The 23,842-nt window shown below is 57.2% G+C and overlaps 1 protein-coding gene across 1 annotated transcript in view; it reads right to left on the minus strand.

The window, feature by feature from the left end:
• Nucleotides 1–23,842, minus strand: part of WNT3A (Wnt family member 3A) — a 46,272-nt gene that overhangs the window by 21,369 nt on the left and 1,061 nt on the right.

The raw sequence follows: 23,842 nt of genomic DNA on the forward strand, positions 1-23,842 counted from the left end.
GGTTACGTGCTTACTATGAGCCAGGCCCTGTACTAAGTGCTGGGGTGGAGACAAGCAAATGGGGTTGGACCCAGTCCCTGTCCCTCATGGGACTCACAGTCTCAATCCCCATTTTCCAGATGAGGGAACTGAGGCCCAGAGAAGTGAAGTGACTTGCCCCAGGTCACCCAGCAGACAGGTGGCGGAGCCGGGATTAGAACCCGTGACCTTCTGACTCCCAGGCCTGGGCTCTTGCCACTTTGCCATGCTGCTTTGTTTGAATATTAATAATAATTGTGGTATTTGTTAAGTGCTTACTATGTACCAGGCACCGTACTAAGCGCCGGGGTGGAGACAGGCAAATCAGTTCCTGTCCCACGTGGGGTTCACAGTCTCAACCTCTATTTTACGGAGGAGGGAAGTGAGGAACAGAGAAGTGCGGTTGACTTGACCAAGGTCACGCAGCAGACAGGTGGCGGAGGCAGGATTAGAACCCAGGTCCTTCTGCCTTGCAGGAGGGGGCCCTAGCCTCCGGTCGACACTGTTTCTCAGATGAGGAGGGGGTGTCAGGCCGGGGGAGGGGACGTCACTCCGGCCTCCATTTGGCTTGAGGTCCCCCTGCGAGCCGGGACCCCTGCCGCCCCAGGCCTGGGGCCTCGAGAGCCGACGGGCCCGGAGCAGGCCGAGGGAGCCGCTGGGGCGAGAGCGCGAGGGATGGGGGTCGGATTTCCGTCCGGGGCCGCCCCCTCCCTCCGGGGCTGGAGTCGGGGGTCCTCGGGCCGGGGCTCCGTGGGGGTGGGGGTTTAGCTGAGTCACCCTGAGCGGTGTCGGCCCCCAGCCGGGAGCGGAGGAGAAATCGTTTTGATTCCTGCAGGCTGCGGCATGCTTTCTAATTGAAGAAACCTACCAGGTGGATTGAGACTCACCCACCCGACCGGAGACCCGGCTCACAGCTGTTTCGGGCTAAGCCCAGCCCTGCTCCCCGCTCTCTAATTTAGGACTGCAGACGCGCTCTCTCCCTCTCCCTCCGTCTCCCTCCCGGGCTCCGAGGGGCCGGGGACAAACGGGGCCTTGCGGGGTGAGGGGTCCTCGGGTCGCTCCGTCCGTTCCCTCGCCTCCCGGGAGGACGGCAGGCCGCCCCCCCGGCTCACTTCTTGCCCCGGGAGTGGTCTTTGGGTCCAACCGCCCTCCCTCCCGCTGCAGGACTAACCTGGCTGAAAATCCCTTCCCCTGCTCTCCACCTGACCAAAAGAGTTGACCGTCCGTCACTTCTTTCCGGAACATCCCCGGCCTTGCCCCCATCCCAGACGCTGCCCGGCCCCCCGACCTCAATCCAGCTGCAGGGGGAGGGCATCCCTGCCGGTAAAACTACCTGTCCGACCTCCCTGCCGGGCCAGGGCTTCCGGGTGGCTGGACCGCGTCCTTCTGTCCGGCCTCCCTGCAGGACCGGGGATCCACAAGGCCTGGACTGTAGGCTCATTGGGGGCAGGGAACGTGACTGTTGTTAAATCGCCCTCTCCCAACTGCTTAATACAGTATTCTGCACACAGTAAGCGCTCAATAAATACGATTGCTGACCGTGTCCAACCCCCTCCTCGCCTGACCATTGCTCCCTGAGGACCAGACCTTGTCTGTCTGTCCGTCCAGTCATCCCCCTGGGTTGGGGCTCCCCAAAGGTCAGTCTGCATCCATCTATCCAGCCTCTTTAGTGGACCCGGCCTCCTCAAGGATGGGACCGTGTCCGTCTGTCCACCCCCGCCCGCCCTCAACCCGTCCAGGGCTCCACAAAGTCCGGATCTGTGTCCATCCGTTCAATCTCCCTACTGGGCCCGGGCCTCCCCAGAGGTAGGACAGTCATTCAGTCGATCGCATTTATTGAGCGCTCACCGTGCGCAGAGCACTCTACTGAGCGCTTACCGCTGCCCCGTCTCCCCGGCTTTACCGGGTGGGGTCTGCAGCGAGGATACGGACGGGGGCGGGGAAGAAAGTGGAAAGAGCAGGGGTACCTGCTGCGAGAACTTGGGCAAGTCACTTCACTTCTCTGTGCCTCAGTTCCCTCATTTGCCAAATTCATTCATTCACTCAATCGTATTTATTGAGCGCTTACTGTGTGCAGAGCTTGGGGATCCAATACCTGCTCTCCCTCCTACTTAGTGAGCCCCAGGTGGAATCTGATTATCTTGTACCTACCCCAGCCCTTAGTATATTATTATTATTATTATTTTAAAAGATGCTTGGGGTGAAGGACATCTTCCGGAGAAACAGAACTCGGTTCCTCCTCACATCTGGACTGAGGATCGGGATTAGACTGGGAGCACCTGAGGGCAGGGTTTGACTCTACTGGACTCTCCCCAGAACTCAGTACAGTGTTCCACATTCAGTAGAACAGTATACTCCTAGAAGGCAGGGATGGTCTACTATCTATTTCCCAAATGCTCCAAACAGTACTCTGCACACAGTGTTCATTCAATCGTATTTACCGAGCGCTTACCGTGTGCAGGCCGCTGTACTAAGCGTTTGGACAATAGAACAAAAGACACATTCCCTGCCTACAATGAATTCACAGTGTAGAGTAGGTGACCAATAAATAGCGCTGATGGACTGACTAATCGGGGGAGGGACAGGGTGGTCTGGGGGGGCAAGCCAGCCCCCCGTGCGCCCCCGGGCCCGCTTCCTCAGCCTGCCAACGCCCTCCGATGCCGAGAGGCGGCAACTCCCAGGGCAGAGTGGCACCTGTGGAGATTCTGCCTGGGAGAGGGAGTTTCCAGAGAAAAACGAACTCAAAAAAAAAATATTAAAAAAAAAAATCCCGCGGCTGGAGGATCAGAGGGGCTAGGAGATTTCCCTGAGGTCACACAGTGGCTGGCACCGGGAGGGCTTCCCGATTCCTCCCCGGCGAGGGGGTCAGACTTGGGGATGGGGGTTTGGGGGAGCTGAGTACCACGGGCCCGGGCTGGGGAAGGCACAAAAAGCTTCGTTTCCTGGGCGAAGTTCAGCTCTGTCCGTGCCCGCTGCTGCCCTAGTGTCCCGGACTACCCGAGACGGGGCAGCGAGCGGGGGGCCGGCCCGGGGGAGGCGGGAGGGAGCACAGGTGCATGGAGGCTCGGAGAGCCCTATCCCTTCCCTGCTGCCCCTCTGGCAGACCCCCGCGGTGATGGCTGGGGCCACCGGGGTGGGGGGCAAAGACTCATCCCTCCCGTCTCCCCCCCTCGTGCCCCTGCCCAGCCCCCCGGGGGGAGGGGAGGAAGGACCTACCCTGGCCGCTCAGCGGACCGGGCGACCAAGGGAGCGCAAAGCAGTGCCCGCCACCGCCCAGGATCGGCCGCGGGTACGCAGACGGCGCAGCCTGGCAGGGGAAATTCAATTCATTCATATTTACTGAGCGCTTACTGTGTGCAAAGCACTGTATTAAGCACTTGGGAGAGGACAACAGAACAACAAACAAGCACATTCCCTGCCCACAACGAGCTTCCCTAGTTTCCCCCGGAGACCGCACTGGGAAGGAGGAAAGGGAAGGCCATGGGTCACATTCTCTGGCCGTGGTGGGTGCGGTCACCCGTGGGGATGGGGGGCAATAAACGGTGCCCTCCCCACCCCCGGGGGAGGTGTCCCCTTTCCAGAGCCTCAAGAGAGAACGTATTATATTATCGCGCCGTCCTCTCCCGAGCGCCTAGTACAGTGTCCTGCACATAGCACTCGATGAATACGACCGATTGACTTACTCTGGGGACGGGGGGTGAATTCATTCAATCACAGTTATCGAGCGTTTGCCGTGCGCAGAGCCCCGTACCGAGCGCTTGGGACAGTCGGATCCAACAGGAAACAGACACGTTCCCAGCCCACAACGAGCTTAGTCTCGAAGAGGGGCGAATCCGGGAGGGCTGACGTGGAGGCAGGGGGCTGGATCCGATGACCCCGTTCCCGAAGGGTGGCAGGGGCAGGGCGGCAGCCTTCTTCCCCGGCGGGGGAGCAGGGCACCCCCCTCCCACCCACACACCCACACCCGGCCCCCCGCCCCGCCCCCAGGGGCCCGCGGTAATGGTTTTCTGGTTTCCCTGCCCTCCCCAGCTCCCGGGTACAAGCCACCGCCTCCACCGCCCCCGGGCACCCGGCCAGCGCGGGAGGGGTGCGGGAGAAGGGGGGGAAACGTTCCGGGACCACTGCCTCGGCAGCGGGAGAGACCAGCTCCGACACGCAAGCCGCCCGGCCCAGCTCCCGCGGGCACAGCCAGCCCGGGCCCCGGGCCCCGAGCACGCGGCGAAGACAACGGCTCCCGCTGCCAGGCCGCGCCCCGGCTCTCGGGGTACCCGGGGCCGCCCCGACAGCTGGGCCCCGGCCACGCCCGCGACCAGCACCCCCAAACCGCCACACCCCCTTTCCCACCTCGGCCCCGCCCCCGGCCCGGGAGATGGCGGGGACGCCCGCGGTGTCGGTTAAGCCCGTACTAGGTGCCGGGCCCTGTGTTCCTTCAGTGGCATTTCATTCATTCATCGATCGTATTTATTGAGTGCTTACTATCAGTGGAAAGAGCACGGGCTTTGGAGTCGGAGGTCATGGGTTCGAATCCCGGCTCTGCCGCATGTCAGCTGTGTGACTGTGGGCGAGTCACTTCACTTCTCTGCGCCTCAGTTCCCTCATCTGTAAAATGGGGATTAAGACTGTGAGCCCCACGTGGGACAACCCGATTCCCCTGTGTCTACCCCAGCGCTTAGAACAGTGCTCTGCACATAGTAAGCGCTTAACGAATACCAACATTATTATTATTATTATTACTAGGCGCAGAGCACTCTAATGATAATAACAGTGGGATTTCTTTAGCTCTAACTACGTGCCAGGCACTGTACTAAGCGCCGGGGTGGATACGAGTAAATCCGGCCGGACACAGTCCCCGTCCCAAGTGGGACTCGGTCTCGATCCCCATCTTGCAGATGAGGGAACTGAGGCACAGGGAAATGAAGTGATTTGCCCAAGCTCACAGAGCAGGCGAGCGGCGGAGCTGGGATTAGAACCCATGACCTTCTGACTCCCAGGCTCAGGCTCTATCCACTACGCCGTGCTGTTTCTCACTGTACTAAGCAACAATATTCATCCAAAGGTATTTCATTCATTCATTCAATTGGATTTATTGCGTGCTTACCGTGTGCGGAGCACTGTATTAAATGTTTGGGAAACTACAGTGCAATATTCATTCAGTGGTATTTCATTCAGTCAGTCGTATTTATTGAGCACTTACTGTGTGCAGAACATTGTACTAAGCGCTTGGGAAAGTCCAGTGCAATATTCATGCACCGGTCAGCGCTTAGAACAGTGCTTGGCACACAGTAAGCGCTTAACCAATACCATCATTATTATTTCCTTCATACATTCATTCAGTCGGATTTATTGAGCGCTTACTATGTGCAGAGCACTGCGCTAAGCGCTTGAGAAAGGACAATAGAACAATATTCATTCGATGATATTTCGTTTCATTCATTCCTTCATTCAGTCCTATTTATCGAGCGCTTACTGTGTGCAGAGCCCTGTACTAAGCGCTTGAGAAAGGACTATAGAACAGTAAACAGACACATTCCCTGCCCGCCACGAGCTTACAGTCTAGAGGAGCCTCTGAAAGAGCTCGGAAACAAATCGTCACAAAATTGACTTTTATGTCAGCCAACCAAAACCGGACCAGGCGCGGGGCAGATTGTACGTCCGGGCCGCGGAGCTGGCTAGAAAGCGGGCGGCGGGGAGGCAGGAGCCCGCGGAACCTCATCGGCGGTGGTATTTATTGAGCGCTTACTGTGTGCGGAGCACTGGACTAAACGCTTGGAAGAAGACAGTACCGACGGAGCAACGGGCTGACGGTCTAGAGATGCACAGATCCCGGTTATAAGGCGCACCCCCCCAACTCCTTTCACCTTATGTCCTCGGTTTCCCTCCCCCGACCCCGGGGGAACACATCCCTGAGGCCCCCGCAAGCCCTGAGGTCCCACTACCTCGACCCAGACGCCGGCCGGGGCCCCTAGGGATTGGCGGCACCTCTCTTAGTGCTATGGGTTCTAATCCTGCTCCGCCGCTTGTCTGCTGTGTGACCTTGGGCAAGTCACTTCACTTCCCTAGCCTCGGTTTCCTCATCTGGAAAATGAGGGTTGAGTTTGCGAGCCCCATGTGGGACAGGGACTGCATCCAACCCCATTTGCTTGTATCCACCCCGGTGCTCAGTACGGTGCCTGGCACATAGTAAGCGCTTAACAAGTACCATAATCATTAGTATTACTAAAGAAGGCAGAGCTAGGGACGGGACACACCTAACGAAGGCCCAGAGAGATGGATTGACTTGCCCGAGGTCACACAGCGTGGGAGGAAGGGATAAGAACGGGATAGGAGTCCAGTCCCAGACCACGACCGGGCTCGAAACACGCCGCGACGGTCTCAGACCCAGAATGACTTCAAGGCCGGCCATCTCAGGCCTCGTCTTTGCCTTCCCCCAGCCTCAAACTGAGCCACCCCCTCCTGGGAGTCTTCCTGGGTCTCCCGCCGGGAGTTAGACCGGGATCCCACAAGTCGGGAGAGGGAATCTAGCCTTGTTGGAAGAAGCCAAACCTCGCCCCAGCCCGGGTCCAGCCATTCTCTCGTATCCAGTGAGGAGCACCCCTGGGGGAGACTCCCCCCACCCACCCACTCACCTGTCAAAGGAGGGGGTCCCGTCCCCCTCCCCATCCCCCCACACTCCCTGATGTGGCCAAAACCGAGGCTCAACAGACTAGGGGAGCATATTTATAACGGGACACGCTGCTGCCGTATTGCCGCAACCCCATCACCAGTGTGTGTACACACACGCTGTGTCTCTACAGACTGTGGTTCTCTGCAACCTGCGGGGGTTGGGGGGGGGGGACCCCAAGTGGGGAGAGGGTTTGAGCCCGGACTCCGTGGAGGATCCAGGACCCGGAGGGGATTTGGATCCACTTGCAGGGTCGATAGTCACGGACCCGTTGGCCCCATCGCGGCGGGGAGGGGACAGGGCAGAGATTTTCCCTCCTGTCAGTTTTTCTGACCATCTCCCCGTCTGTCTCGCTCAGTCTCCTGGCTCTAACTCTGTCTGCCTGTCTCTCTCTGACCATCTCCAATCGTTCATTCTGTCAGCGGTGTATATGGAGCACCTACTGTTTGCAGAGCACTGTACTAAGCGCTTGGCAGAGTGCTACTGATGCCTGTCTACTGGTTTTGTTTTGTTGTCTGTCTCCCCCTTCTAGATGGTGAACCCGTTGTTGGGTAGGGATCGTCCCTACCTGTTGCCCAACTGTACTTTCCAAGCGCTTAGTACAGTGCTCCGCACACAGTAAGTGCTCAGTAAATACGATTGAATGAGTTGAATAAAAGAACACCACAGAATTAGCGGACGTTTCCCTGACCGAACAGTCTGGAAGGTCCCTCTAGTCTTCCATTCTGTGTGTCTCTCTCTGACCATCTCTCTCCCTCTGACAGTCTCTGTCTCTCTCTGTGTCTGTCTCTCTCCCCGTGTCTTAGTCTCTGACCATCTCTGTCTCTAGATGGTCCCTTTCTTTGTGTCTCTGTCTCTCTGAGAGTCTTTCTTTCTGATGGTCTCTGTCTCCCGTATCTCTTTCTCTCTGACCATTTTTCTCTCTCCAAAGGTCTCTCTGTCTGTCTCTCTGCCTCTGTCTCTCTGACCATCTTTCTCTCTCTCTGAAGGTCTCTGGATCTCTCTCCCTGTCTCTGTCTCTCTGGCCATCTTCCTCTCTCTCTGAAGGTCTCTCTCCTCTGTATCTGTCTCACCCCCTGTGCCTCTGTCTCTCTGACCCTCTCCCTGTCTCTCTGATGGTCTCTCTCTCTCTGTCTCTCTCATTCTCTGTGCCTCTTGTCTCTCTGACCATCTTTCTCTCCGAAAATCTCTCTCTTACCTGTCTCCGTCCCCCTGACCATCTTTCTCTCCCTGCCTGCCTCTCTCCCTTTGCCTCTGTCTCTCTGACCCCCTCCCTGTCTCTCCGACAGTCTCTCTCTCTGCCCATCTGTGTCTCTCCCGGAGCGGCTGTCTCCCCGAGCGTCTCTCTGGGTCTCTGTCTCTCAGTGTGGCCCGGCCCCTCGGATCACCGCGCCGCCGCCGCCGCATTCTTGGAGCAAGCCCGGGCAGGCCCCCCGAGACACTTCGCATCCCATCCCATCCCATCCCATCCCATCCCATCCCATCCCATCCCATCCCGAGCCGCCGCCGCCGCCCTGGGACACGCGTTCGCCCGCTGCCGGGCTGCCCCTGCCCCGGCTGCCACTGCGAGCGACACGTTGGGCTTCGTCCTGAATGTTGCCGGCACGCGGGAGGTGGGGGGGGCGGGCGGGCGACGGCTCCATCCGTCCGGTGGCGGGTGGTCAGCCGGGTCACCTGGCCGACGGGCAGGATGGGAGAGATTAAGGCCCGGCCATCCTGACCTGACCAGACCGGTCAAACCCCGCCCCGGGCACCGAGTCTGCTTTCCTTCTCCCGCGGAGGTCAACCGGGACAGCCCCCTGCCTCGGGGCTACCCCGCCCCCAGAGGATCTGGGGCCCGGCCTCCAGGAGCGGGGTCCCATCCAACTCCCCTCCCCCACTCCTCTCTCCCCCTCCTGACTTCCCCACCCCCTCCAGAGATTCATCGATTCATTCGATCGTAGTTATAGAGCGCTTATCGTGTGCAAAGCACTGGGCTGAGCACTTGGGAGGGGACAGTAGAACAACAGACAGATTCCCTGCCTAGGACCGAGCTCACAGTCTAAAGGTCTCAGGTGGCCCTAGGGGACAGATGAGAGTGCGATGGGGGGGAGGGAGCCCCAAATTAGCCATCACTCATAATTCCCCGGGGCCTCCCCCCCACCACACACATACACACACACACACACACACACACACTCGTCTGTGCCCCGGGGAATCAGCGTCTACTGAACTGGGGTCCCATCCTGTCCCAAACCCTAGTTCCCCGGGCCCACCAGGCGGTCCGCTACGGGACCCCGGTCGATGCTCCCGGCCAGCCCCTCGGTCAGCCCCAAGGTCGGACCCTCGGCCCAACCAGGCCAGGACTCTATCTGCCAAGGGGGCGCCTGGAGGCTTTAAGGATCCGAGTTCTGGTCTCCTTCCTCGATGTCTACCCACCTGGTTAAAAGTGGACCATAATACACCCCTGATCCCCCCCCCCCATCACTGAGTCTCCCCCAGTGACCCAGCATGGACCAACCCCACCTCCACCTGTCCTCCCTCTTCCCTGAGGTCAGGCAAGGGGGAAAGTGCTCTTATTGCAGCCAGAAGGACTAAGGTTAGAGTCCATACTCCCTCTAGATTGTAAGCAGGGAACTCGTCCTCTAATTCTCTTGTGTTATAGTCTCCCAAAGCGCTGGGTACAGTGCTCTGCACCTAGGAAGCACTCAATAAACACCACCGACTGATTGATTGTTCAAGTGGCTAGGCATCAGAAAGCTTGGGTCCTGGCTTTTCCTCCTCCTTGCTGTGTGGCCTTGGGCAAGAGCTCATCCTCTCTGAGCTGTCCTTTGCCCACACGGGGAGACCGGCTCAGTTGTCCACTCCTGACCGGTCCCCACATTTATCCTGTACCCCGGCAGGAGTCAGCGGTCCCCGGGACACGGCCTGCAGGGCTCCCTGTGGGGGCTGGGGTGGAAAGGGGAGACCCCGACCGTCCGGCTGGGACCCCGGACGTCCCTCCCCCTCCCGGACATCTGCTTCTGGCTGGGCCCCCACTACGTGCTAGATGACCTGAGTGAGCCCCTCGCCCTCTCTGTTCTTTCCACCTAGGTGAAGGGATTGGAAACCCCAGACGAAGGGGAGAAGTGGCAGGGGGCGGTGGGACCTTCCTGTCACCCTAGGAGGAAACCTGCCCCTGGAATTCGGGCAGCTGCGTGGGCAGCAGATGCCTGGAAAGCTTTGGTTTTCCTGGGTGGGAAATGCCCTGAAATTCCCTGAAAACCCACAACCGGAATCCCGATCTAGACTGTAAGCTAGACTGTCTAGACTACCTTGCGTCTGGAATCCCCCTCTAAACTGTAAGCCGGTTATGGGCAGGGAATGTGTCTACTCATTGTGGCATATTTAATTATCTTATTATATTTTTTTTATTCACGTCTGTCTCCCCCTCTAGACCGTAAGCTCGTTGTGGGCAGCGATTGTGTCTATTTATATTGTTCCACTGGACTCTCCCAAGCGCTTAGAACAGTGCTCTGCACACAGCAAGCACTGGATTAATACGAATGAATGAATGAATTAATGAATTAATTAATTAATGAACAGTCTGGCAACACCAAAGCTGTCCAGGAGACGGGCAGAAAGACCCTTGCATCTCCCCTCCGGAGCCCTCAAGGGCCAGTCCAAGTGGTCAGGATCGAGCGTTCAATAAATACCGTTGACTGACCGATGGATCCAACTGCAGAGGCCGTCCATCCTATTTATTGTACGATGAATGAGTAAATGAATGAAAAAGGAGTGAATCTGAGGCCGAAGGGGCGACGGGGGAGGGGGTGGCGAGGGAGGGTGAGCAGAGGGAGCGTGACTGAGGGGGAAACTGAGGCCAAGCGTGCCGGTCCCGGGAAGGGGTCCGAGGCGGCGCTGGGATGACTGAGCGCTTGCGAGAGTGCGCTACAACAGAGTTGAGAGCTGTTCCCTGCCCACAACACGCTTACAGTCTATTCATGTCTGTCTCCCCCCTCTAGAAGGGAAGCTCGTGGTGGGCGGGGAACGTGTCGTTCAATTGGACTCTCCCGAGCGTTTAGAACAGTACTCTGCACGCAGTCAGCGCTCAATAATTACGACTGCCTGACTGACTGACCAGATCCTGGAGGAGAGAGTGGCAGTGAGATATAACACCTTGTCTCCTACAGTCTCCTCAGGAGGTGAGGAGAATGAGGAGAGGGGTAAATTGTAAGCTCCTCCAGAGGGCAGGGATCCCGCCTAACTCTATTGTAGCCTCCCAAATTAACCCTCATTTCCTCTTCTCCCACTCCCTTCTGCTTCTGGATTTGCACCTTCATTCACCCCACCCTCAGCCCCAAGGGCACTCGTGTACATACCCGTAATTTACTAATTTCTATTAATATCTGTCTCCCCCTCTAAACCCTAAGCTCCTTGTGGGCAGGGAATGGATCTATTTATCATTATATTGTCCTCTCCCACGCACTTAGTACGGTGCTCTGTACAAAGTAAGCACCCAATAAATACGCTTGACTGAAGGATGACTGATTCACCCAGTCCTCTGCACCCAGTTCACTCCTTGAGGGTGGGGATCATTCATCAGTTTGATCGTATTTATTGAGCACTTATTGTGTGCAAAGTACTGTGCTAAGCGCTTGGAGAGTCCAATATAACCACAGACACATCCCCTGCTCACAACTGAGGGTGGCGAATACTAACTTTTTTAAACCCTCCCAAGGGCTCAGTCCAGTCAAACAGCGACAATCAGCTCCTTGAGGGTAGGCATCATGCCTCCTACCTGTATTGCACTCCCCCAGGCACTCAGTACAGTGCTCTGCCCAAGGTAGGTGCTCAGTACATATGATTGATGGATGGCTTGATTGGTTTTGAGAGAGGAGCAGGGACTGAAGGGATGATAAGCTAGGTGGGTGGTGGGCGACGACCTCCAAGGACACCGGGGTCCCCTGGTCCTCTCCACCCCAGCTCGGAATCACCTCCTCCAGGAAGTCCTTCCTGTTCACTGTAACCCGCTCCCGCCCCGCAGAGTCCTCTGCTTTTCCGAGGGGGACCTGTCTGAACGTCCTTCCCCTCTCCCCGCCGAACCGGGGCTCCCCAGGGGTGAAGACAGGGGCAGTTTCACACAGCGGCTAGAACCCGGGCCTGGGAGTCAGAAGGTCATGGCTTCTGATCCCGGCTCCGCTACTTGTCAGCTGCGTGGCCTTGGGTAAGTCACTTCGCTTCTCTGGGCCTCAGTTCCCTCATCTGGAAAATGGGGACGGAGACTGCGAGCCCCACGTGGGACAGGGACCGTGTCCAACCCCATTTGCCTGTATCCACCCCAGCGCTTAGTACGGTGCCTGGCACGTAGTAAGCGCTTAACAGATATCACAGTTATTGCTATTATTATTATTGTTAGGGGCCGTGTCCGCTCTCTACCCAGGACCCCTGGCCCAGGACCCGCTGGGGGCACGCAAAACAGGTCGGGTAACTGCAGCCTCCCCCATCTCCCACCTGCTATTGGACCCAACCCGTAAGCCGGTGGCCCCCTCACTAGGCAGAGCATTCATTCATTCAGACAGTCATATTTATTGAGCACTTGCTGTGTGCAGAGCACTGCACTAAGCGCTTGGGAGAGGACAACAGAACAACAGAGCGGACACATTCCCTGCCCACGACGAGCTTACGGTCACGAGGGGGAGAGGGACATTAATAGAAATACTGCCCTCCCTCTCCCACCAGTCCCAGCCCCGAACAGGAAGATTGCAAGAGAGGAAGATTATCCAAAGACACCAGAGGCTAATGGATTATCCGCTTTTTTTGGAGACAGGTGCCATCTGAGAGTGTGATGGATAGCCCAAGTCCTTCCGGTAAGAGGAAGGGGCAGGGAAAGAGATGGTAATAAAGGCAGAGCAGCTTCCCAGCTTCAATTCAGTTCACTTCTATTTATCGAGAGCTGACCGAGAGCACAGCATTGTACTAAACGCTTGGGAGAGGACAATAGAACAATCAACAGACACATTCCCTGCCCACACGAGCTTCCCTAGGTTCCCCCGGTTCGGAAGGAGGAATCCATGCCAAGCGAAGCGGCTTTTAGAGAAGCGGTGTGGCCCAGAGGATAAAAGCCCGGGCCTGGGAGTCTGAAGGACCTGGGTTCTAATCCCGGCTCCGCCACTTGTCTGCTGTGTGAATTTGGGCAAATCGTTTCACTTCTCTATGCCCCGGTTCTCTCATCTGTAAAATGGGGATTAAGAATGTGAGCCCCATGTGGGACCGGGACTGTGTCCAACCCGACTTCTTTTTACCCACCCCAGTGCTTAGTAAAGTGCCTGGCTCATAGTAAGTGCTTAACAAATACAATAATAATAATAATAAAAATAATAACATAAAGGGCAGGGAGACGGGTTCCACCTAAAGTGAACTGCTAATTCACATGGCAACAGCTGGAGGTTCCGATCCCCCTAGGTCCAGAGTGGGAGAGGCAGATCTATACTAACAATGATAATGATAGTATTTACTAAGTGTCTACTTTGTGCCAAGCACTGTGCTAAGCCCTAGGGTGGCTACAAGATGGCCAGATTGGACATGGTCCCTGGATTGGAGTCAAGAGATTCAGATCAGTCTCAGCCCCCATCCCACCCAGACCTCCAAGGCTAAGAGGAAGAGCTGGGATTTAATATCCACGTTACAGGTGAGGCCCAGAGAGGGCGAGTGACTTGCCCAAGGTCACAGAGTAAGCCGGGGGCGGAGCCGGGACTTGCACGGGGACTTTGGAGAGAATAATGACAATAATGATAATGTTGGTATTTGTTAAGCGCTTACTACGTGCAGAGCACCATTCTAAGCGCTGGGATAGACACAGGGGAATCAGGTTGTCCCACGTGGGGCTCACGGTCTTAATCCCCATTTTACAGATGCGGTGAATGAGGCACAGAGAAGTGAAGTGACTCGCCCACAGTCACACAGCTGACGAGTGGCAGAGCCGGGCTTCGAACCCATGCCCTCTGACTCCAAAGCCCGTGCTCTTTCCACTGAGCCACGCTGCTTCATTACGGTCCTTGTTAAGCATTTACTATGTGCCAAGCACTGTTCAAAGCACTGGGGTTGATACGAGTTGATCAACGGGGGGAATGAAGGGCCACAAGTGTGGAGTTATGTGGCAAGGAGCTGAGGCAGGAGTGAGGACAGGACCAAATGCATGACTTCTGAGAAAAATCTAGGGTGGTTATCTTGTGTCCTCCTCCTCCACCCCCCCCACCCCGACCTGGCCCCCAGCACTTAGCATAGTGCTTGGCACAGAGTTGACGCTGAACAAACGCCACCATTAGTAACGGGGTTCCCCTAACTTGTGTCCATCCAACTGTCCAAGTGGCGGCTACAACTCGGGCTGGGGAGGAGGAAGGGAATGCTGAGAATTCCCAGTCCCGACTCTCTCCCGGCGACCAGGCACGGACCATCTCCCCTCTCCCTCCCTGACGGACCCCCACAGACCCGGCATGGCCTGTCCAATATCTCTTACTCTCCCCTCTCCGTCCCTGACTCCCCCAGTAGCCCAGTACCCACCGTCCAACCCCCCGACTGTCCCCTCTCCATCCCCGACTGTCCCCCAGGGACCCGGCACAGACCCTCGGTCACCTCTGACTTTCATTCATTCATTCAATAGTATTTATTGAGCGCTTACTATGTGCAGAGCACTGGACTAAATGCTGACTTCCCTCTCCACCCCCAACTGTCCCCCACTGACCCAGAAAGGAGGCTTGTCCGTGAATCTCCCCAAACCCCTCGGGTGCTTCTGGCTGCCCAGCCTCCGTGGGGAGGGATTCCCCCGTTCTCACCCTCAACCCCACCCCCAAATCGCAGCCACGTCTGAGGTGTGACGCAGTTCCTCGATGCTACGCAGGAAGATGAGAGCTAGTGGGTAATAATAGCCGTAATCGTTATAATTATGGTACTCGTGAAGCACTTCCTATGAGCCAAGCACTGTTCTAAGCACTGGGGTAGATGCCATTTAATCATGTTGGCCATGGGGCTCAAACTCTTAATCCCCATTCTATAGATGCGGAAACTGAGGCCCAGAGAAGTGAGGTAATAATAATAATAATGGCATTTGTTAAGCGCTTACTTTGTGCCAAGCACTGTTCTAAGCCCTGGAGTAATAATAATAATGTTGGTATTTGTGAAGCGCTTACTATGGGCAGAGCACTGTTCTAAGTGCTGGGGGAGATGCAAGGTCATCAGGTTGTCCCACTTGGGGCTCACAGTCTTCATCCCCATTTGACAGATGTGGTCACTGAAGCCCAGAGAAGTGAAGCGACTTGCCCAAAGTCACACAGCCGACAAGTGGCGGAGCCGGGATTAGAATCCGTGACCTCTGACTCCCAAGCCTGGGCTCCTTCCTCTAAACCACGCCGCTTCTCACAGCCGCGGTGACTTGCCCGAGGTCACACAGCAGCCACGTGGCAGAGCCGGGATTAGAACTCGGGTCCTTCTGACTCCAAGGCCCCGACTCTATCCCCCAGGCACTGCTGCTTCTCTACTGGGTGTGTAGAGCGTGGTGCCAGGTGCCTACTGTATGCAGAGCGCTGTGCTGGGTGCTTATTTTGGGTCCGGTGGGAAATATCGAGTAGAAGTAAAAGTGACCATCCCTGCTGTCGAGGCGCTTACCACCACGGGCGGACGGGACCCAAGAAGAGTAAAATCTCAGCTATGATGGATGAGAAATAAACAGAGATCATTCAACGGGTGGACAGAGAACGCACAAGTGCTAGGATGGCTGAGGGGATAATAATTACGGTATTTGTTAAACACTTACGTGCCAAACACTGTTCTAAGCGCTGGGGTTGATATAAGGTAGTCAGGTTGTCCCACGTGGGGCTCACAGTCTTAATCCCCATTTTAAAGATGAGGGAACTGAGGCACAGAGAGGTTAACTAGACTTAACTAGACCGTAAGCCCGTCCCCTGGGCCGTAAACCCGCCGTGGGCGGGGATGGTCTCTCTTTATTGCTGCCCTGTACTTTCCGAGCACTTAGTCCTGTGCGCTTAGCACACAGTAAGCGCTCGATAAATACCGTGGAACGAATGAATTTCAGTGGCTTGCCGAAGGTCGCGCGACAGACGAGTGGCAGAGCCGGGATTAGAACCCACGTCCCGTGACTCCCATCCTTCCACGAAGCTTTGAGAAGCAGCATGGCCTAGTGGGAAGAGGAGGGCAGCTGGGAAATCGAGGGACCTGGATTCTAATCTCGGCTCCCCGCCGCGCCTCGCCTGCTGCATGACCTCCGCCAAGTCGCTTCGTCTCTCTGGGCCTCGGTTTCCTCCTGTGACAAGGGGGATGAAATAGCTGTTCTCCTTTCCCCTTGGACTTGGAGCCCCATCTGTGACAGGGACGGGAGCTAATCGGATTATCCTATATCTCCCCTGGCGTTCAGCACTGAGCCTGGAGCATAGTAAGCTCTTGACGGATTATTAAGGGAGGGGGGGAGGGCCACAGTCTGGGAGATTTGGGGCGGAGGGAGTTCCGGACTGTTGAGGCCGGGAGGGGAGAGCGGGTGGTGAGCTGTAAGCTCCCCGTGCGCAGGCTCTGTGCCTATTTATTGTTAATAATAATAATAATAATGATGTTGGTATTTGTTAAGCGCTTACTATGTGCAGAGCACTGTTCTAAGCGCTGGGGTAGACATAGGGGAATCAGGTTGTCCCACGTGAGGCTCACCGTCTTAATCCCCATTTTGCAGATGAGGTCAATGAGGCCCAGAGAAGTGAAGTGACTCGCCCACAGTCACACAGCTGACAGGTGGCAGAGCTGGGATTCGAACTCATGACCTCTGACTCCAAAGCCCGTGCTCTTTCCACTGAGCCACGCTGCTTCTCCGTTCTCCTGTCCTCTCCCAAGCGCTTAGTACAGAGCTCGGCACCCAGTAAGCGTTCAATCAATACGACTGAATGAGCCGGCAGGAGGCTAGAGCGAGAGCTGGGGTGCGGTGGGAAGAGAACTGGCCTAGTGGCTAGAGCCCGGGCCCGGGACTCAGAAGGACCTGGGTTCTAAACCCGACTCTGCCGCACGTCTGCCGTGGGACCCTTGGGCAAGTCGCTTCACTTCTTTGGGCCTCAGTTACCTCATCTGTAAGATGGGGATAAGAGAGGCAGCTCCACGTGGGACAGGGACAGGATTAAGTCGCGGCGCTTAGAACAGCGTTCGCCACATAGTAAGCGCTTAACAGGTACCGTAGTTATTACGATCTTTATATTAAGGGATGGTTTAAGAGGGAGGCAGCCTACCTGGGAGAGGGGCCCAGCTAGGGGAGGGTGGGATGGACGGGGGGAGATTTTATTTATGGCTGACAAGGCCGGGCCGCGCAGGACAGGAAGGAAGATACATTCCATCGCCAGGAGGATGACAAAATCGGAGAAATCTGAAGCAAGGGACCTGCTGAGGTGCTGGGGGAGGGCGGAGGTTGGGGCTGGGAGAGGCCGAGGCACCGTTCATTCGTTCAATCGTATCTACTGAGCGCTTACTGCGGGCAGAGCTCTGTACTAAGCGCTTGGAAAGTACAATTCATCAGATCAGCCGGTCGATCGTACTTATTGAACGCTTACTGGAGCATTGCACGCTCCCAAGCGCTTAGTACAATGTTCTGCACACAGTAAGTTCAATAAATACGATCGACTGGCTGATCTAAGCACTTGGGAGAGGACGATATAACGATATAACAGACACATTCCCCGCCCACAACGAGCTTAGAGGTCGGGGGCCGAGAGGCCAATCGATCAATCAACCGGTGGTATTTATCGAGCACTTACTGTATGCTGAGCACTGTACTAAGCTCTTGGGAGAGGACAATTTAACGATATAACAGTGCTTTGCACATAGTAAGCACTCAATAAATACGCTTGAAATACGATTGAGCCAGCGTGTGGGGCGAAAGAGGGAGAGGGAAAGAGTGCAGGCGGGGTCGGAAATGGAAAGCTCCCCTGCCCGAAAGTCCAGAGACACCTGGGGTGCTGTGTGACCTTGGACAAGTCATTTGAACTCTCTGGGCCTCAGTTTCCTTCTCTGTAAAACAGGGTGATAACTTTCTGCAGGTCCAAGACACTCAGCCAGGCTGGAAGAAAGCTGAACCCCCCTCCCCGGCTGGACTATGAGCTTCTCCAGGGCAGGGATTGTGACTACAAACTCAGTGTTCAGCACAGGGCTCTGCACACAGCAGACTGCGCGGCCCTTGAGTGCGGAGATCCTGTCTACGACCTTCACCGCACTCTCTCAAGTGTTTAGTACAGTGCTCTACTCACAGAAGGCTGTCCGCTCCTCAAGGGCAGGGGTCGTTGTCTACTAACTCAATTAATAATAATAATAGTATTCTTTGAGCGCTTACTATGTGCCAGTCACCGTCCTAAGCACCGGGGTAGATACAAGGTGGGACGCAGTCCCTGTCCCACACGGAGCTACAGTCTCAATCCCCATTGTCCAGATGAGGTAACTGAGGCACAGTGAAGTGAAACGACTTGCCCAGGGTCACACAGCAGACGGATGCCGGTGCCGGGATTGGAACCCAGGCCAACTGGGCTGCTGCTGCTTCCGCTATGCTGCTTCTCTATTAGACTCTCCCAGGTGCTCGGCCCAGTGCTCCGCACCCAGAAGGGGCTCAATAAACACCACTTTTGGGGGGTCGGGGGGCGGAGAAGACCGTGGGAAGAAGCAGGGTGTCACGGGGGGGGGGGGGGAGAGGAGAAAGGTGCAGATGGGGTCCTCCCCTCCCCACCCCCAACCGCGCCCCTCCCCGGTTTGGTCTGGACGCCCCTCGGCAGGACGCTGGAAGTCAGAGCTGGGGGTGGGGGTGGGATTGGGGGAGCAGGAGACCCCCCCTCTCCCCTCCATTTCCATTCCCCGGTGGTGTTAGCTTTCAAAGTAGCCCCTACCTCCAGTCACACCTCGGGTCTCACCACTTCAAAGGGTAATAGCCCACCTCAACTCCCTCCCACCCTCACTTTCTGATACACCGCCCGGGCCCGGGCTACCGTATTGTCCGGCCTACAGCCCGCCACCGCCCACCTCCTTGGCCAAGGCCACCTCGCCCACCTCCTCGGCCAGCAGGCGAGGTGGGCCGACGGAGAGGAGGGGGCGGTGGGTGAACGACTGATGATGGAGAGACGTCTCGACGGTCTCCGGCCGGCGGATTCGCTCTCCATTCATTCATTTAATCGTATTTATCGAGCGTTATCACCATAATAATAATTTGGGGATTTGTTAAGCGCTTACTAGGTGCAGAGCACTGTTCTAAGCGCTGGGGGAGACACAGGGGAATCAGGGCGTCCCACGTGAGGCTCACAGTTAATCCCCATTTTCCAGATGAGGGAACTCAGGCACAGAGAAGTGAAGTGACTCGCCCACAGTCACACAGCTGCCGAGTGGCAGAGCCGGGATTCGAACTCATGACCTCTGACTCCCAAGCCCGGGCCCTTTCCGCTGAGCCACGCTGCTTATCATGTGCGGAGCACCGGACTGGGCGCTCGGGCGAGTGCCGTACAACGACAAACAGACACATTCCTGGCCCGCAGTGAGCTTAAATCTAGACTCATCTTCTCGTCCCCGTTGGGAAGCGATCGGAAGTCCTGCTTATTCATTTCATCGTATTTATTGAGCGCTGACCGGGCGCAGGGCACTGAACTATGCGCCCGGGGGAGTACGCTATAGCAATAAATAGACACGTTCCCTGTCCGCAAGGAGCTTACGGTCTAGAGGCGAGCTGACGGAGTACCTAGAGGCCCTAAGCGGAGTTACCCACAGACGATTGGGTATCCGAGATCGTTCGGAGACCGGACTTTGATCAAGCAGGCTTTAGCTGGGGAGAGCAGACGGCCCCGCTGGACCGGCGTCCACCGTGGGTCCCTGGGGGAGAGTCAGGGATGGAGAGGGGAGAGTCGGGGGGCGGGGGCCTGGACTGTCCCTGCTGGGTCACTGGGGAGTCGGGGATGGAGAGGGGAGAGTCCGGGGGGTGGGATGGTCCGTTCTGGGTCAGTGGGGAAGGGTCAGGGATGGAGAGGGGAGGAGAGTCGGGGGGAGGGACGGTCAGTGCTGGGTCACTGGGGGACGGTTAGGGATGGACAGGGCACAGTCAGGGTGTGGGATGGTCCGTGCTGGGTCACCGGGGGACGGTCAGGGATGGAGAGGGGCATCAGAAGTATTAGCCGATCCATCTCTAACCACAAAGGCAGATACCCCCGTGGCAGCAGGTAGCGTGGCTCAGTGGGTAGGGCACGGGCCTGGGAGTCAGAAGGTCCTGGGTTCCGGTCCCAGCTTCGCCACCGGTCTCCTGGGTGACCCTTTACTCCACTTCTCTGGGCCTCAGTTTCCTCATTTTTCAAGTGCGGATAGAGCGTGAGCCCCATGTGGGACAGGGACTGTGTCCAACCCGATTTAACTTGTATCTTAGCCCAGCATTTAGAACAGTGCTTGGCACATGGTAAGCACTTAACAAGTGCCACAGCAATGATAATTATTATTCATAATATCATTAATAAACAGACACGTTCCCCGCCCACGGGAGATCAGCCCGGCCCAGCGGACAGAGCATAGGGCCGGAAATTGGGAGATCTGGTTTCGAGCCCCAGCTCCGCTGTGTGACCACGGGCGAGTTCCTTGGCCTCTCTGGGCCTCCCCTTCCTCCTCCTACAAGGGGGGAATTAGGATCCCCGCCCTTCCTCCCCCTCAGACTGGGAGCCCCATGGGGGACGGGGACCGTGTCTGATTATCTGGTTATCTACTCCAGGGCTTAGCACCTAGTGAGTGCTGAATAAATACCGTAATTATTATTATTAGACGTTCCCTTGGGGTCCCTCCAGGGGAACCAGGGACTGTCTGGGGGGGGGGGGGGGTGTTTGTGTGTGTCTGTGTGTGTGTGGTGGGGATCGTCCCGGCTTAAGATGAGATTCACTCCTTCAGTGGTATTTATTGAGTGCTTAACTGCGTGCAGAGCACCGTACTAAGCGCTCGGGAGAGGACAATAGAACAATAACCTGACATATTCCCGGGGAGGGGGGGCCTGAGTGGGGTCTCTCCCATCTCCAAAACCCAGGCGTCCCGGGCGCTCGGCCCGGGAGCTAAATCTCTCCCCCCCCGGAGGCTCTAGCCCGCTACCGTCTTCGGAGGGGGTGGGGGGCGTGTGCCCGCGTGTGTGCACGGGGAGCGTGTCCCCGGGGCGTGTGCAAGCGGCGGGGGGCTTCGCGTCCTGGCGGGATGGGCGCACGGCAGGACCGGCTTCGGACTCCCACGCTGGGGGAGGGTCCGTGGAGAAGGGCACGCGGGGGTCAGCGATTAGCCCCCCTCCCTTCCGATCTATTCGGCCCCAGGGACCCGGGGGTCCCCCACCTCCGGAGACCCCCTCCTCCCCCCCCACCGTGAGCCCCCTCCCAAGCTTTTAAAAGGCCCAGGGACCCGAGCCCGGAGGAGCTGGGGGCGGGGAGGGGAGACAGAAGCTCGGCCACCTTATTTGTCTGCTGGGTGACCCTGGCTAAGTCACTTCACTTCCTCTGGGCCTCATCTGCAAAATGGGGGTGGACACTGTGAGCCCCACGTGGGACAGGGACACGATTTGCCGGTCTCCACCCCGGTGCTTGACACACAGTGAGCGCTTAACACATGCCACAATTACTACTATTATTATTAATAATAAGGATAATAAGCAGCGTGGCCTAGTGGAGAGAGCGCGGCTGGGATTCGCCAGGGCCCGGGTTCTAATGCCGGCTCCGCCGCTTGTCTGCCGTGTGACCTTGGGCGAGTCGCTTCACTCCTCTGGGCCTCAGCTGTAAAAAGGGGGCTCAGGACCGTGAGCCCCACGCGGTTCACGGACAGGGTCCAACCTCATTATCGTCTCTCTACCCCAGCGCTTCGAACAGTGCCTGGCACATGATGAGCCTTTAACACGGACCCTGAAAAAAGGGAATTCAGGATCCCACATTCCCTTCCTTGGGGAATATGGGGAATCAGAACGGGATCAGCCCCCCTAGAGACCCCCACGACGCTTCCCTGGTCCGCTGTGTGACTTTGGGCAAGTCATTTTACTTCTCTGGGCCTCCGTGACCTCATCTGTAAAATGGGGATGAAGACTGTGAGCCCCACTTGGGACAACCCGATAAACTTGTATCTCCTCCAGCGCTTAGAACAGTGCTTGGCACATAGTAAGCGCTTAACAGATACCAGCATTATTATTATTATTCCCTGGAACCAGGCCCTGGTCCACCCGCCATCAGGCCGTGCCCCGGCCCAGCACCCGAAGGACGCCGACGGAAAGCTAGGAGTCGATCCATCGCGGATGAATCGATCCACTGGGGATGAATGGATAGAGAGGGGATGTATATCGATCCACTGGGGATGAATCGGATTGTTCTGTCGCCGCCCCGGGACCCCGTCCTCCCCCCCCCCCCCCCCGTCCTTCCCCTCGCGTAATTACGGTAAACCCTCCGCCCAGGCGGAGTCTCAACCAATCGCGATTTGCAAGTCAAAACGGTGGTAATTTCTCCCTCACCCCACCCCCGCCCCGTGGAGTGTAGATATCGCAACCGACGGGGGGGGGTCGGGAGGGAGGGGGGCCTGGGTCCTCGCCCCCCACCCCCGGCCTTCGAGGGGTCCCCCGAAGGATCCACCCAAGCTTTATCCACCCAGGCTTTCCGGGGTGGACGATCGCGACTCGATCGCGACTCGATCGCCACTCGATCGGGACTCGATCGCCACTCGATCGGGGGATGAGAGGGGTTGCCGTCGAAGGGGCGCGGGAAAGACACGCACACACACGCTTAGGCTCGAAGCAGCACGGTGCGGTGGTTCGAGCCCGGGCCTGGGACTCGGAAGGTCCTGGGTTCTGATCCCGACCCCCGCCACTTATCTGCTGTGTGACCTTGGGCAAGTCACTGCGCTTCTCTGGGCCTCGCTCCCCTCATCTCTAAAATGGGAGTGGAGACCTGGAGCCCCATGTGGGGCAGGGACTGGGTCCAACCCGATTGGCTTGTGTCCACCCCAGCGTTTAGTACGGTGCCTGACACAGAGAAAGGGCCTAACAGATACGATTAGTATTATTATTAGGCTTGTCACATAGTAAGCGCTTACCGAATACCATTATTCTTATTAGCAGAGCAACTCCACACACACCCACACACGTAGACATACACACACTCAGAAACAAATTCCACACGCACCCACACTCGGACCCACTCGAAACGCCCCCACCCAGCCAGTAAATCAGATGTGGTGACACAAATCCGGGCGTTTTAAGGGACTCCCCGGCCCAGGCCCACCCCGCCACGCAAACACACCGCACTTTCTCCCGCACCCCTCCCTCCTCCCGCCAACACACACTTTACACTTTCCCTTTCACCCCCCCACTTTCTCACACACACACACACACCCCCTTCCTCCCCCAAACTACAGTGCCTGGCACCGAGTAAGCGCCTAACAAATAAGAGCCAGCGGTCGTGGGTTCTAACCCCGGCTCCGCCACTTATTCCTTCGTTCGGTCGTATTTATTGAGCGCTTCCTGGGTGCAGAGCGCTGTGCTAAGCGCTTGGAATGGACAACTGGGCACCAGAGAGAGACCGCCTCTGCCCAACAACGGGGCTCGCAGTCGAGAAGGGGGAGACTGACAGCCAGACACAGAATCGGCTGGGTGACTTTGGGCAAGCCACTTCACTTCTCTGGGCCTCGGTTCCCTCTTCTGGAAAATGGGGATGAAGACTGGGAGCCCCACGTGGGACAACCTCCTGACCTTGGATCTCCCCCAGCGCTTAGACCAGTGCTCGGCACATAGTAAGCGCTTAACACATGCCATCGTTATCATTATTAAATGCCATTATTGCTGTCAGTATCACTCTTTTGTCACCCACCCACCCCACGCACTGGACTTTGACCCCCACACCTATCCCATCCACACTCACACACAAACACACACGCCACCCTTCGTGACACACACACACACACACCGCACAAGCACACACACGCTCGCGCGTGCACCCACCCCCGCATCGCCTGGCGAAGATTGTTCCTTCCCTCGTACTTACTGAGCGCTTACGGCGCAGAGCACTGTACTAAGCGCCTCTCTGAGATCTGTCGAACCTCCCGCCCCCTTCGCCCCCCGGGGCAACGCGGGGGCGAGGCGGGATCGCCGGGCGGGAGAGATCTCTTCATCCCCCCCACCCCCCCGCCACTCCCCCGATT

The sequence above is a fragment of the Ornithorhynchus anatinus genome, chromosome 13 (assembly GCF_004115215.2).
Source record: "Ornithorhynchus anatinus isolate Pmale09 chromosome 13, mOrnAna1.pri.v4, whole genome shotgun sequence".
Taxonomy (NCBI): domain Eukaryota; kingdom Metazoa; phylum Chordata; class Mammalia; order Monotremata; family Ornithorhynchidae; genus Ornithorhynchus; species Ornithorhynchus anatinus.